Below are 16576 nucleotides of genomic sequence, written 5' to 3'. Positions count from 1 at the left end.
TATAGGTTCGGATAAGCTAATATATTGTGGTATATAATCACAGTTAATATAAATTTTCTAACATAATATATATTCATTTACAGTCACATCCTATGCGAAGGGTATGGGGCACAAACTATTCCCCCACTTTGACGAACTTTCCCTTATTTTTGAGAAGAATAGAGCTACCGATGAGAACTCTCAGACTCTTATCGACCAGGCATCAGAAATGGCGGAAAATATGAATGCTTTTAGATTGGAATCAAAGAATAATGAGCAATCAGAGGACCAACCATTTGAGATCGACTGTTGACAGAATTGACGAGATTTTCTCAGATACACCTACTAGTAGGCGTGTCAGACCAACCAACAACACCTCGAGAGGAAGCAAGAGAAAGAGGAGTACATTCCAATCTAAGTTTCTTGACATAATCCAATTAGCAATGGAGTTCCAAAAAACACAAATGAAAAAGCTTGTATCATGGTAAAAAGAGAATTATGGGTTGGAGGTTGGGATACGAAAGAATGCCATCGAGCAGATCTACCGGGTTGAGGGTTTAGAGGAAGATGATCGATTGACCCTTATGGATATCGTGTTGACTGATATTCAGAAAGCATACTATTTTCTAGCCTTTCCCCACAAGTCGAAACGTAGATATTGCATATGTTTTTTGGACAAGGCTGATTGATTTGAATATGTGCTGTGGATGTCTTGAATTATATATATATATATTTTGTGCACCTTGTGAATGGGTTGGAAATGGTTCCTATATAAGCTAATATCTACTTTTTGTGCAACAAGTATAATGATGCAACTAATAGAAATCAAACTTGTAAAATAATTGCTTTTGTTTTAAAGGATTTTTTTTTCTTTATCAAATGATTTCAAATAGTTGTCTAAGCTTCCCAAATCAATTAATAGAAATCAAACTTGTAAAATAATTGCTTTTATTTAAAAGAAATTTGTTTTTCTTTATCAAATAGTTCCAAATAGTTGTCTAAACTTCCAAAATCAACTAATAGAAATCAAACTTGTAAAATAATTGCTTTTGTTCAAAAGGATTTTTTTCTTTATCAAAATAATTCCAAATAGTTGTCTAAACTTTCCAAATCAATTAATTGAAATCAAAGTTATAAAATAATTGCTTTTGTTTAAAATGATTTTTTTTCTTTATCAACTGATTCCAAATAGTTGTCTAAACTTCTCAAAAAGCAATCAAACTTGTAAAATAATTGCTTTTGTTTAAAATGATTTTTTTCCATTTATCAAATGATTCCAAATAGTTGTCTAAACTTCTCAAAACAACTAATAGCAATCAAACTTGTAAAATAATTGTTTTTGTTTAAAAGGCATTTTGGAAGGAAAGATCCAAAACTAAAACCTAGACCATAATTCATGACTATAAAAAATATATCTACTTAACAAAAATTCAATCAAAATATTATTTAAACAAACCATGGGTAGATTTATGGTACAAAAAAGTTTCAAAACAAATAAGTAGAACATTGAGTTAAAAAAACTGTACCGGATACCCCTGGCATCCTATATCAACTTTGTACTCCCAAACACAGACATATGAACTCAGACAAAACAACTCTGCACTCCAAACATAGATATATAATCTCTCCAGACATTTTATATCAACTCTGTACCCCAAATATACCCTAAGAGATATCCATTCATGGTCAAAGGTCAAAGGTTTAGCTACATTGAGAGTTTTCTTTTTTATCTAAGCCAACTTTTGTTCTCTATAATATAGTAGACTGCCCAATAACCAAATGAATTTTAATTCATTTCAAGAAATGGATAATCAGTGTAGCTAATTACAGGGTCATGAGTGTAGAAAGTACTTCGATCATGGTTGTTAAGGGCAACATCAAGTTGAAATCTATTAGGCAAATTTGGATTTGCCAAGAACAACCTTCCAAATGCAACAAGATCGGCGTCGCCATTTCTAATCACTTCCTCTACTTCCTCTTACTGTATCCGCTAGCCACAGTGAAGGTTCCTTTAAAAGCTTTTTTCATCGCCAACAAGCTTCTTTCTTCCCCCGCACTTTTCTCAAACTGAGTTAACCATCCTTGTCTCGATTGTTTGACAATACAAAATTCCGTATTTGTTCAATGATTTGCACAAGAACTTGCCTAGAGCTTTAGGATCAGAGTCGCCGCATTCGTGGTAATCAGCGAATGGCAACAATCTAATACCTTACCAATCTCTTCACTCACAGCTTTCACAACTTCTAGACAAAATCTGTAGTGCTTTTCTAAGTTTCCTCCATATTCAACATCCCTCCTGCTATTGACTTGGTCTTTGAGAAACTGATCGATTAAGTACCCATTGGCTCCATTAATCTCAACTCCGTTGAAACCTAAAACTTCAAGGATTAAACTTGTAATTTCAAATGTGGCGTTTTCTTAATTCATTTTGTTATAATAATTAATAATTAGGTAGTGGATCAATTCATTCGATGTTACCAGCTTCTATGGCATTTCTAGCCGCCACTCTGTAAGTGTTAACCACTTGAGTAATCGCCTCCATTGTTAATGGCTGAGGAAGGGGATATTCCGATACTATGCCTCTGGTTATTTGTTTCTTAATCGACGGTGGCTTGTCGATACACGATATTGAAGGTTCACCATTTGGTTGAAAAGCTATCACACACCCAATAAAGAGACTTAAATAAGGCTTAGGCTCTAGGTTAAATGTCACACCCTTTCCCGAGCTTATATCTTAAACCTAGAAAGAGGCGTGAAGGCAACAAACACTACCCTTTTGTAATATCTACTGTCTAAAAACTTGTTTTCCAGCTACAACTCATAGTTGAGTTATCTCATTAAGAAACATTTTATACAAGTCATTATCATTTGACAAGTAATAAATACAATTGTACAATGTTTCCGAACATTCCTATTACAACTGTTGAGACGAGATGATTTTCGCAATCATTTCGCTGACTGGTTCTAAGCACAACCCATCATCTTTTTCCTGATACCTGGGGGGGTAAGAAAACATTTGGAAAACGTGAGCTGGAAAGCAATAACATTTGAATTAAAATAGTATTTGCTTTCAAAAACATTTTTGGGAAGGCAATAACACAACATATGCAACCATAGAATGCATGATCTTAGTCTGGTAATTGAGACAGTTGGCATGATCACATGTTCCTCCAAATATGCAACAATCCATAATCTGGTTTGAGTAAACAATTTTTGGTACCCAAACAACCTGCCAAATGTGCACGTGTCGATAATTTTCGCTAGACATACTTGGGTACGCTGACAATCCCAGCCATATACATTGAACATCCCAACCAAACGTCCATGAAGTATGCTAACAATATACCGGGTACAATTTCCAGTTTCCAATCAAACCAATGAAAAATAAGCATCCAAACAAACCATAGTCAAAATAGTCATCTAGATAACGAATGGTAAAGCCGTAGTTAAAATCCAAGAAAACATATTTTCAGATCATGCCAAGTTTTCAAAACTGTACATATATTATCGCATATGTATAAATGCATTCAAACAATCAAAATAAACCATTCACTTTTCAGGGTCTATTTCCTCCAAATTTCTTAATTTCCTTATTTCCCCTGTATTAACCAAGTAATTGCTTAGATTCCCATGCGTACGGTTAACCACAGTCTTGAAACAATTCAAATTTGATTTACTAACCTAAAAATCCCAAAACAAACTTTTGAACTGGAAAAGACAGTTGATGGCCGCATGGTTGACTTTTTTGCACAGTTGGGCGCAAAGGTTGACCTTCCCTACACAGTTGGGCACATGGTCTGATAGACAACTTGTTGTTGATGCAAGACAACTCCACCTAGCACAAGGTTGGGTGCATGGATGTTGCCTATGATGCCAACATTGCATCAACTTCCTCCAATCAAACTTTTATCACTATCTTTTTTAAGGACTTTTGAGTTGTGATGTGAAAGAGAAGTTTTCAAGGGTATTTATAGGCTCTTGTCCTTCATCCTCGTCATGCTTCCTTGCCACCAATGCATGACACCTCCACCTTCCAAACTTTTTGAGTGTCAACACCATTGTAGGCCACTTCCTACTTCCTTGCCACCACCAAATTTCATGTAAAGCATGTTGTGTCCATCACCCATAAGGCTAGCGCATGCCACCCTTTGATATGGCCAACTCTTGTTTTGCAAGCCCAACATTGCATCTCCATCTTCCACCTCCTACTTAAACCAACCAAACTTCACCCGATTGAGCCACACTCCTCTCTTTCTTGCAAATAATTCAACTTTCCTACCATGGGCGCATGACCCTCTTGTTGGGCGCATGGTCCCTCCATCCATGCGTCCAACTCCCTTACATTTTCCATTATTGGATCTAATTGTTTTTTGTTACACCACGACTTCTCTTGATTATGTCCGAAAATTTCAACAAGTCCTACTATGTGCCCATCCACTCCCTTATGTGCCCATCTTTAGTTTTTTTTCCTAAGGTTCCTCTAGTGGTTATGCCCTATGTTGTCAATTACTTAGCCATACTTCTTCCTTCAACATCCCCTTTTCCCTTAATCTTGTAAAACCTTGCACCAATCTCATGTTCATTCAAGGAGTGTATGATTCATCTTATGCTCTCTTAACTTGCTAACAACTTGACTCTTAATGTTCAAGAACTTCCCATGAACCATACTTTTTCTTGATTAGTGCATGGTTGACCTTGTTGGGCGTATGGACCATTCTTCCATGCGTCCAACTCTCATTTTCTCCCTCTTGGTTTTTGTTTCCCTTGCTATAATAGAGTTTCTTCCCTCCAAAATGTCAAAAATTGCCCCTATGCGCCAACCAAGTTCCATGTAGGTGTTCTCCTCCAATTAAAGCATGGCATGATTATAACATAGCCTCTTCCGATTAAAGCATAACTTGATTGTAGCATAGCCTCTTCTGATTAAAGCATAGCTTAATTGTAGCATAACCTCTTACGATTAAAGCATAGCTCAATTGTAATCTAAGGTATGCGCTCATGAAGCCCTAGTATGTGCCCGACTTGTCCTTGACCACCCTAGGGTTGCACCCATCTTTGTCCTAGATAGTGTAGCTCCTTATGTTTAGCATGTATTCTCCTTCAATTGTAGCATAGCTCTCAAGATGCAGTTAAGGTGACTTCTTTCTCTCCTTCGAAGTCCAATAAGGGCATCTTGGAATCCTTTCAATGACTAGGTCATGCACCCATCCCTTGATGTATGTGCCAATCATGCCTTCATGTGCCCATGTGATGATCACTAATGCATGGTTGGGTTACACGGTGCCCCATCTAGGCTTCCAACTTGTTTCATTTTTCCTTACTTGATTTATAATAAAGGCAACCTTCCTTGTTCCTTTGAGGTATGCACCCATCCTAGACTTACTTCTCTAGGTATGCGCCCAACTTGATTTATAGACTTCTTTGGTATAATTTTTTTTCCAAGGGACTGTCTCATACTTTCATCTTGTTCCCCGTGGACTCAAAATGGATTCCATAAGATTCCCCTACGTGCCCCAAAAACTTATCCTATGCGCCTGTCTCCCCTCATTGACTCATTCTTCCATTGTTTCTTTCAAACACAATTCCTTTCTATCAACCCATGTTATAGCCATATGTCCTGCTTGCCTCACTTCTCTACAAGGCTCTTATTGAGTCACCTAGTCAAACTTTTATCCTTTTAGGTTAAATTTCGAAAAGCTCAGATTTTGGGATCTTGCTAAGGCCAAGATGTCACATTAAATCATAAAAAATATCCATGAATTATGATTATGATTTCAATTATACTCAAAACTTTTAAGATTTTCATTTTAAAGTTTGAAGTTTGGTACAAACAACTCTGGTATATTTGTATTGTTAAATTCATAGATGAAAAAGTTTGTATATGTTTATGTGAATAAATCTAGACACATGAATTAAAGATACATAGCAAATTTGTGAATTATACAAGTTGTCATCTTTCTTGTTTTAGTCTCGCAATTCCAATTTCATGTTCTTTCCTTTATAATTTTTTTTTGCTAGGCCTCACACCTAAATTTACTTCATGTATGTGTCTAGATTTATTCAATTAAGCAACACGTGATAGGCAAACACAAACAATCGAAAAATTGTATGGATGACATATTTAAAAATATTCAAAAGAAATATTGACCTAGTTTTTAAAACTTAAGTTTTATAGCGGGTCGTTTTTGTGTGGAAGAATTTAACGACCAAGGGTTATTTTGAAAAAAAAAATTCTAGCGTCAAGAATTAAAATGAAACATTCAAGAGACCATTTTGATTATTTTAATTTTATAAAATGAGATCATGTTGGTCTTTTAAAAATAAAACTAAAATATGATAATTTCAAAGAAAAGTTTTAGTGTCATTTGGGTCGAGACATTTGCCAAATAAAATTTTGTATGTATCAATTTTTTCTTAAAAAAATTGAATAGTTTATTATTTATTTATTTATTTTTACTTAAGGGAGGATGGATATATGAGTTGCATCTAATTATTGTCCAATTGGAACTAAAATGGTCATTTTAAATGAATGCTGAAAATAGGTTTGAAAAGTAAAATTCATGGTATAAAAAAGGAAATGGAAAGCAAAGTTGAGAGAAATAGAATAGGTAGAGAAATAGTTGGTTGTATCATTTGTATGTTAAGCTATGAAAACTGACAAGGATGAAACTCTTCCAGCATGCCAAAGCTGACAAAAGAAGATGGCTTCTTTGTTATGAACAGCCTTCACAATTGGCTTCCAACCTTCTACATCATCCCTCCTCCATATTCCATGACTGTTTGGCTACCTACATTTTACCTTCCAATTTTCAGATACACACACACAAATTTACAATTCCTTGGAATTTAAAAATTAGGACAAATATTAATTTATTTGGAGTTGTATCAATTTAAATCATAAACTAAGAACTATATCAATTTAAACCCTAAATTTTAAGGGTTGTATCAATTTAAATCCTGTTTTGGAGTTGTATTAATTTAAACCTTGAACTTTCATTAGTGGATCAATTTAAACTCTGAACTTTCATAGATATATTAATTTAAACTCTAAACCTTTTTAAGTATATCAAAATAAAACATAATGAAAGGTTTAAATTGATACACTCATAAAAGTTTAGGGTTTAAATTGATACAATTGTTAGTTTGAGATTTAAATTCATACAACTTCCAAAGTTCAATATTTAAATCGATATTTAAGGTTTAATTTGATACAACACCCAAAATTCAAGGGTATAAATTGATATTTTTTTTCCTAAAAATTAAGCTCAGAAACACCCATTTTACCTTCTAAATTTCTTGTTATGTTATTATTATTATTATTATTATTATTATTTTTTCATATTTTCAAAAACCAAGTCAAAGTTTGAAAACTAAAATACTTTAGTTTTTAAAAACTTATTTTAACTTTTAAAATTGGACAAAAATTCAACCCTTATGCTTAATAAAGATACAAACTCTAAATACACTTAATTTATAAAAATGAAAAACAAAATAATTTCGAAATGAACAAAAATTTTTGTTACATCCATAGAACTTTAATTAGAAGCCGTTTTCAAGGCAATAGTGGCAACTTGCGAGGTTGCTTCCTGCGCTATAAGACAAAGATTATTGTTACAAATTTGGTTGGAAGACAACACTAAATGGATGAAGTCAGTTATGCTTTCTGATTCTCGTGTTATCTAACTTGTCTCTTTTGCTGTTCTCTTTTCTTGATTTCCCTTAGGAAAAAAAAAACAAGAAAAAAGAAAAAAGGAAATTGATACACGCATCAACGTAAACTTGGACATCAATTTTGTTGGTAAAAATTATGAGTTTCATGAATTGGGTTGAGTTGGATTGAAGGACTTTTTAAAATTAATCTAATTGTTTGTGTGGTAAGTTTTTTCAACCCAAATAATCATTATTAAAAAATGAACCCAATTCAACCTAATTACAAAACATTTGAGTTGTGTTCGTTCGGGTTATTCGGGTCATGTTTTTAAATTTTTGTACTCAATTTCAATTTATGCTATGAAAATTTTCTTTTCAAAGTCCAAGGGGTGTTTGGCGTGCAGAGTTGAGTTGAGTTGGAATGTTTTTGTTTCGAGTGCTGAGTTGAGTTAGAAAATTTGTGTTTAAGGTGCAGAGTTTATTGAGTTGGGTATTTGGTACAATTTTTCTAAACGAAATTGGTTTTGTCTTGAATGTTGTCTTTTTTTTTTTTTTTTTTTTTAAGTTTCCAACTACATATATTTTCCTAAAAATTTTAAAACTAGAAAATGCTTTATTTTGTTTTTCCACTCTTAAACCATAACAAATTCCTACAAAGTAACATATACTAAACACAAATTTTGAATTTAATTTTTAAACACTCAATTCCACGATATATACCTTTTTCCATTCTTAAACACTAGACATATTCAAAGCAAATGAAAAACTTTTCACAACTACTTAGCTCTTGATCATAAAGCTTAAGAAGCTTAAAAATTGAACAACATTTTATTTTTCCTTTTTGAAAAATGTAACATATTTTCACCACGTAACTTGAACACTCAATTGCATAATAATTTTATCTACATCTCCAAAGACATGTCATATTTCAATAAAATGAACATTTTCTCTAATCCCTAACCCTTGATTAATCATAACTTAAAACCATAAATGTTAATTTAAAAGAAAAAAATACTAAACCGAATTAATTCTTATCTTATTTTTTGGCTGTATGTTAAATATGAGTTTCAATTTTTATGGTCACTGATTTATTTTTTATTTTTTCTTTTTTTTTTTAATGCAAACATTTGATTCTTTACGATTTACACTAATACAACAAAATAATGGTTTTTTTTTAGCAAACTCGTTTTTTGCAAACATTTTCTTGTTCAATTTTTTTTATGGTTATCTAATTTGCCACTTACAAATAAAATAATAATGTCTACGAAAATGTCTATGTACATAAAACAATGATAACAATGAATAACACTCGATACATAAAATTTGAACTATAAAAAGTAGACTTTGAACTTAAAGCTTGAACCTCAAACTAATTATTGGAGGAATTGTGCAATTAGTTTGGACCCTATAAGTAAGATAACAAACTATAGTTAGATTAGAATGAAGCTAAATGCAAATAAAATTAAAAATAAACATACTAAAATATACCTTCAAAGGTCCGGAATAAATTAGATAGAAACATTGCAATTAACGTATATAAATACTATTATTTATATAAGCAACAACCCTAAAATATACTTCAACGATTGTAGAAGGTATGAGTTGAACATACATAAAAAATAGAGTTGTCATTAAGGGTCCTGTTAAAGGTGGTCTTCGTCGAAGTTGGTTTTCTGAGATGAATGTTAAGGTTGGTTGGCAGAGGTGGTTGTCACTAAAGTTGATCATTAAAGGTGATATTTGTTGGAATTGTATTGAAGGTGGTTACCGGAGCCCGGAGTTGGTTATCAGAGTTGACCACGCGAAGGTGGTCGTTGGAGTTGCTTGAAAAAGTGTTGGATTGACACCAACACACAGCAGAAGGGAATATGATCCATAAGTACTCTAATTGATTAATTTTGACATAAAAGAAACATGCTAAAATAGAGTATAGTTGGTTTCAAGAACATACCTTGGACGAACTGTCGAAATCTCTATTTTCAACTGCTAAATCCTTCGAATCCTTGTGTAGACCACCACAAGATCTTCCCTATTATCCTCTTGGTGCTCTAAATTGAGTTGTGGGACTCAAAATAAGCTGGAATCAAAGGGAATATGGAGAAAGTTCACTGAACCAACCCATTGAAGAACGCCTTCTTCATCCGATTTTTTCAGTAAAAATTCAATCAGTTCATCAATCCTTTCTTCACTCCAATCTCTTCAATATATTGCAGACTATCATGCAAATAGATGTGCTACATGGGATGCAGCTCATGCTTGGAGTAAATCAAGGAAGAGGTGATGGATTCCTAGTGAGCAAGTTGAAGATGAACTTGAAAAACCCATTTTTAAAGTTTGTGTAATTTTCAATTTCCAAAATCTAAAATTGATTTTAAAATTATATTTTATTTCTAAAATCAATATTTATTAATTTTACAAATTAATTTCATAAATTTATTTTCTAATAAAATTAATAATTATTTAAATAATTTAAATAATTCTAATTAATTTAATATCTAATATTAAATTAATTTTTACAAAAATTCATCTTCATATATTTAAATCATATTTAAACATATTTTCTCCAATTTTGTTTGATTCTAATTTGAATGTTTCAAATTAAATTATCACGCTACTCTAGAGCTAGTCCATTTCCGAGCTAGTAGGGAGACCTCATGGACCTACAAATCATGGGCTCTAAGGATCCGATATTAATCGGCTAAACTCATTAGACCAATCTAACCCCCATTCATTAATTAATGGGTCACTCCACTAAAGACTATAGTTGAACTCTCCTCACTATAGATATATTATGTCCACTCAATATAACCATGATTAGTAAGTTAACTCTTCACAGGTTGTTCACAATAACGACTGGGTCAAATCTTTGTTTTACCCTCGAAATTACCTCTTGTTCCTTAAGTCCCCACAAATCTCTAATGAACAATTGTTTTGTGATCCAATCACAAAACCGAGTCTCTCTCATTGTATCAGAGGGCGGGATCCCTTGTTCAAGCCCCAAAATCAGCACTTAAGGGAACAACCTTTCTACTATCCCTAAAACGGGTAGGAGTGAATTCCCTCTTGCACCCTATGTTCCTAACTATCTATCCAGTCTTACCCTTGAAATGACAGTTTTATTGAGCCAGCACTGTTGAGTCAACCCTCACTTATGCAAATCTAAGGGCAATTTCGAATAAACAGGAGTTCATAGTTAGCTCAGGATTAAAGTCAAGTTACCTAGGTCATCGCTTTGAAATAGTTAGTCTTAAACGGTAAATAACGTTATAAAGTAAGAGTGTTTCATTTCGCGGTCCGATCTTGTACAAACTCTTTTGCACAAGGACACCTCCATTCTTCATGTCTAACATGAATGAATGGTTTATCTTAACATGAACGAATGGTTTAACTCTTTTGCACAAGGACACCTAGGTCATCAAGTACTCATCTAATAATCAAGGGACTTTTAGGTTTATTGGATTTCTATTCAAGCAATAGATCTATTCAATAACACCTTTATTGAATTTTCAGAATAAATTCTAGTGTTTACATACCACGAGTTTTATGACATAAAACCCAACAAACTCACACTTGGACTAAAACTGCAGTGGTAACTTATACATCCGATATATAAGACTGAGTTTCTGAGTTTTACAGAGAAATATAATAAACTAGGACATCCAATACACATCATTTACCATTCGGTATCTCTATACCCAATACAAAGGTGGTCGTCAGAGTTGGTCGTGCAAAGTTATCATCGGAAGTGGTTGCTGGAGCCTAGAGTTGGTCGTCGAAGCCTGAAGTTGGTCATCGCAATTGGCCACGTGAAGGTGGTTGTTGGAGTTACTTGTGCGAAGGTGGATGTCAGAGTTGTTTACCGGTGTTATCGTTAGAGGTGGTTATCGGAGCCCAGATTTGATCGTCGGAGTTGACCAGCAAAGGTGGTCGATGAACTGTATCATCAGAGTGTGGTAGCTGTAATCACCGATGGTATCCGATGGGTGGAGCCATTAAAGACATTGGAGGCAGGGAAGAGTTGGGGTGAGTTGGAGTAAATTGGTAAAAAAAACCAATTCAACTCACCAACATTTAAAGTCGATGGGCAAGCATTGAGTTGATAATTTTCACCAACTTAACTGTACTCATGTTGGTGTGTCAAACCCCCCTAAAAGATTATTTTTAAGTAGGGATGAGCACGAACACCTGAAAAATCGATCTGAACGACGAAATTGACTGAACCGAACGTCAGAAGTTAGGTTTTTTGGCTAGATCGATCAGGGTCAAATTTTTCAAAACACTGAAAAAAATCGACCGACGATTGCTCCGAACCCGACCATTGTCGCTCCATTTTTTAAATATATTATATAACAATAATAAATAAATATAATATATGAAATATTAGTTTGGGAGTCCCAAGGCCCAACCCATACCTAATCCCAAGTCCTAGCCTAGCCCACAGGCCACAACCCACTATTCTCCTAATCTAGCCCTCAGTCTGCCTCATGTCTCACGATTCACGAAAAGGGAAAATGAAACGCTCGGCTCGGTCACGAACTCATCACACGGGATAGAGGCAGACAACAACGAACGACCAAACAAACTCCAAAGTTTTTATTGTCCGTCTCCTTCAAACCTTCTTCTTTCGTCAGCAAGTCACCGTCACACATCACTCACGCGGCTCCTCTTCTCCATCCTCTGTTGTTCATTCGTGTGGCTCATCCTCTCCTTCATCAGAGTAAATTTTTTTCTTTTTCTTTTTCCTTTTTTTATGAAGTTTTTTCTTTTTTCTTTTCTTTTTTTCTTTTCTATAGTTTTTTCATCTTTCAAACTTAAAACTAAGTTATTTTTCAGTTTTCTTTTGAAGTTTAAGCTTTGATTTATCCTTATTTGCGTGTGTTAAATATTCAAACTTTTAATTTTAGGTTAAAAAATTCTATTCTTTATAAAATTTTCATATATTTTCAGTTTTGTTTTTAAGTTCAAGTAATTTGTTTATCTTTATTTGCATTTTTTAAAAGTTCCAAACTTTTTAAGTTTAAAGATTCATTTTTTAATAAAGTTTTTCATATATTTTCCGTTTTTCATTGCTTTAAAGTTGAAGTTTTGGTTTGTCATTCCCATTCTTTATACTTTCAAACACTACAACAAATCACACTTCTCCCGATGCTACAAATCGTCGGGAAAGGGTGAAAAATGCGTCGGGAGATCCTTTCTCGACGATAGATGGATCGTCGGGAGTTTGGTCAGAAAAAATCCGTTGGGAGAGGAACTCCCCACGCATAAAACAGGGCGTCGAGAGTTGTTCGAGAATGCATCATATATGGCGTCGGCAGTTCTAGGAACTCCCGACACCCTATTCTATGTGTCGGGAGTTCTTAACCAACTCCCAACGCCCTATTTTATGCGTCGGGAGTTTTAGGAACTCCCGATGTCCTATTCTATGCCTCGGGAGTTCTCGAACTCCTGACGGTTTGTTTTATTCGTCGGGAGTTACGGGAACTCCTGACACGCTAAAATATGCATGGGGAGTTCCTTCATTGGTTGAATATTGGATTTTAAATTTTTTTAGTTTATAATTTGTAATTTTTTTTTAATTTGATCTGAATAACCTGTAAAACATCATTAACCAACTCAAACAGATTCACATAATAAATAAAACAAAGAAAACGAAGTCTATACTATAACAAATAAATGAAAAGTTACAATATCCTACAATAAAACAAAGTCGATAGTAAATAAAAGAAATTTGTTTTCATATATACATGGAAGAAATAAAATGAAAACAACGTTAATAAATACAAAAAAGAAAACAACGTCTGGAACATAACATCTTGAACAATCGTCCAACCTCATCTCCAAACAACATCCTACAATAAAACAAAACATTCAAATGTTATAATTTTTAAATATCCACAATACGTTCAAACTTCATAAACAAAAACATCCACAAATGTCATAATCGTCCAACCAAACTTCATAAATAAACAATCTAAACCAAACTCATAAACAAGAACATAAAACTCAAACTTTCTCCCCAAAACAATCTAAACCAATCTCGACCCACCCTCCACAACACATTCGAGCTTCATAAACATTCATAAACACACAAAAACTCTAAGTTCAACGACAAAATGAGCAAAACGAGTATAATCAAACTCTACCCACCTCCACGACAAACATGAAACCTCATAAAAAACACACAAAACCCTATAAGTTCAACTTCAAAACAATTACAACCGAACTCTACACACCCTTACAACATATTCAAACTTCATAAACAAGAACGAGCATACATAAAACTCAAACTTTCTCCCCAAAACAATCTAAACCAATCTCGACCCACCCCCCCACAACATATTCGAACTTCATAAACATTCATAAACAAATAAAAACTCCAAGTTCAACGACAAAACGAGCAAAACGAGTATAATCAAACTCTACCCACCCCCCATGACAAACATGAAACCTCTCAAACATCAAAAAACACACAAAAACCTACAAATTCAACTCCAAAATGATTACAACCAAACTCTACACACCCCCACAACATATTCAAACTTCATAAACAAGAACGAATACACATAAAACTAAAACTTTCTCCCCAAAACAATCTAAACGAATCTAGACTCACCCCTCACAACATATTCGAACTTCATAAACATTCATAAACATACAAAAACTCCAAGTTCAACGACAAAACGAGCAAAACGAGTATAATCAAACTCTACCCACTCCTCACGATAAACATGAAACTTCTCATAAACATAAAAAAAACACATAAAAACCTACAAATTCAACTCCAAAACGATTATAATCGTACTCTACCCACCCCCACAACATATTCAAACTTCATAAACATTCATAAACACACAAAAAACGACAAAACGACATAAAGCACATCAAAATTCAGTTGTTTGGCTACCATAACTGTAGTATAGCCAATAATTCTTTATCATAAAGCTTCTAAGACATAACTACTTTGCTACCATATTGCAGGATAGCAACATATTAGACTACTAAATAATGAAGTAATCATATCTAATCCGATGGGCTTTCTCTCTATGAACGTATCATGTCTTCAATCATTTTTTTTTTCATTTTTTTCATTTGTCTTGCATGATCCTTTTTCATTTGTTTCTGAACATCTTCAAGTTCCTTAATCCTCGACTGAGACTGTTCGAAATTGGCTCTCAATTCCCTCACTTCCCTCTCTGTTCCTTGAGTAGATGACGAACTTGATGAGCTGCTACCCCTTATTGACTTAGGTTTAAGGCCCCAACTTAGGCCTTTTGAATATCCGAGTCGTCTACCCAAAACCGTCTCACAAATTTCATCCCCTTTTAGTGGTTGAGAATCTTCTGGAGTGGGGTTGGTTGGGAACCTTTTAGACATATTAATTCTAAAAGGTTGAGAACCGTCTAGAGTGGTTGAGAACCGTCTCACATATTTTATCCCCTTTTAGTGGTTGAGTACCTTTTGAAGTGGGGATGGATTGTAATTCTAACATTTGATTCTAGACATATTAATTAAATGTGTAAGTACGAGCGACTGAAATTAGAAATGAAAAACAACACGAAAGTAAAACAAAAAAAATGTTATGTGTGCATTTTCAGCTGCCTTGTTCACGAACTCTCCACCTTTAGGGTGTGTTTCCCTAAATAGGTCAACATGTCCTATTTCTCGACCTTTCTTTTCCTGCAACTCTGCTTGAATTTGCAGGAACGACTCCAATCTGCCTACGTGGTGGAACGGTAATTTCTCTCTATTCTTCCTGTTCGTCTCTGACATTTCCTACATTTCAACAAAAAAATAAAAATAAAAAACAAATATTCTATAATAGTAAATGCAGTAAATGATACACGCCATAAATTATTATAACCTGAAATGCTTCATTCTCGAAGCAGTCACACAAAAAATACTAATCTTCTGGTCTATTTTTAAGCCACCTAGGCAAGTTGGCACGTGCTTGCTGAGGATCTCCACATTTTCTGTAATGTCTATGCAAATCAGCTCTAAATTCTTTGAAGGAGTTTTGCATTTGATGTTCTACAAAATGGTTAAGTCGTTGACTAGATAGATCAAGTACGAAATGAGGCTATAAAAGAATAAAGGAAGAATTAGCATATATGATGTTCATGACTCTTAGTCTACAATTGACTCTAAAAGAATAAACTTATAACTTACCAACAATTGACTCTTAGCCAATTCTATAAACTTGTTTGGAACCTCAGCAAAAGTACGACATCGTACTGGAAATGCAGATCTCACGTGACACCAATCACATTACTAAATCGGTTTCGTCTCCCCCTCATTTATCATGATTGTAATTTTGCCATGTTTTTGGACGTATTTTTCCAACTCGATGTTTCGCGAATGCTCACGTTTCCTCCGAGTGGATGCAGAGCTACTATCTGAGGAATAAAAAATTTAAAACAGTTTAAGATATATTTTAGATAACAGAATATATTTCAAAATATACTAACCTGAAGTGTCACCCATAGAAGATTCCGTGTTGCCTAGATATATCTCTTGCTCCTGAAATTCTTCATCAGCTTCTTGTTGCGTATTAAGGGTTGACATCGTATCTATACAAACACAAAAAAGACAAAACAATATTAAATTAATATGAAATACGTGTAAACAGAGAAAGAGAATTGAGTAAATACATGATTACTCATCATCGTCATCTAAATCAAATTATTCATCAACACTTAAATTGTTATTGGGAGATAATTGTTCTTCATCATCGTTTATGAAGTCATCATCGCCATGTCGAACAATTGATCTTTCCAAAACTATAGGATCAACGTCAACTTTGCATAAAGTAACCTCCTCAATGGTTTCGTCCATTCAGACTCCACCGACAATTTTTAGTAAATCTAGTTGCGCATTTTCAACATCATCCACTTCTGGTACATCCCATATTCGCTTATTTTCAACTACTTGAATCATCAATGTAAAAGAC

General features: G+C 34.0%; 1 pseudogene; it reads right to left on the bottom strand.

The window, feature by feature from the left end:
• Positions 1 to 1765: 1765 nt before the first annotated feature.
• The window catches only part of LOC120084907 (uncharacterized), a 41092-nt pseudogene continuing 26281 nt past the window's right edge, over positions 1766 to 16576 (bottom strand).

The sequence above is a fragment of the Benincasa hispida genome, chromosome 9 (genome assembly GCF_027475165.1).
Source record: "Benincasa hispida cultivar pf3 chromosome 9, pf3_genome.v1.1, whole genome shotgun sequence".
Taxonomy (NCBI): domain Eukaryota; kingdom Viridiplantae; phylum Streptophyta; class Magnoliopsida; order Cucurbitales; family Cucurbitaceae; genus Benincasa; species Benincasa hispida.
Note: the sequence above shows the minus strand (reverse complement) of the source record. Positions and strands in the feature narration are given on the sequence as shown.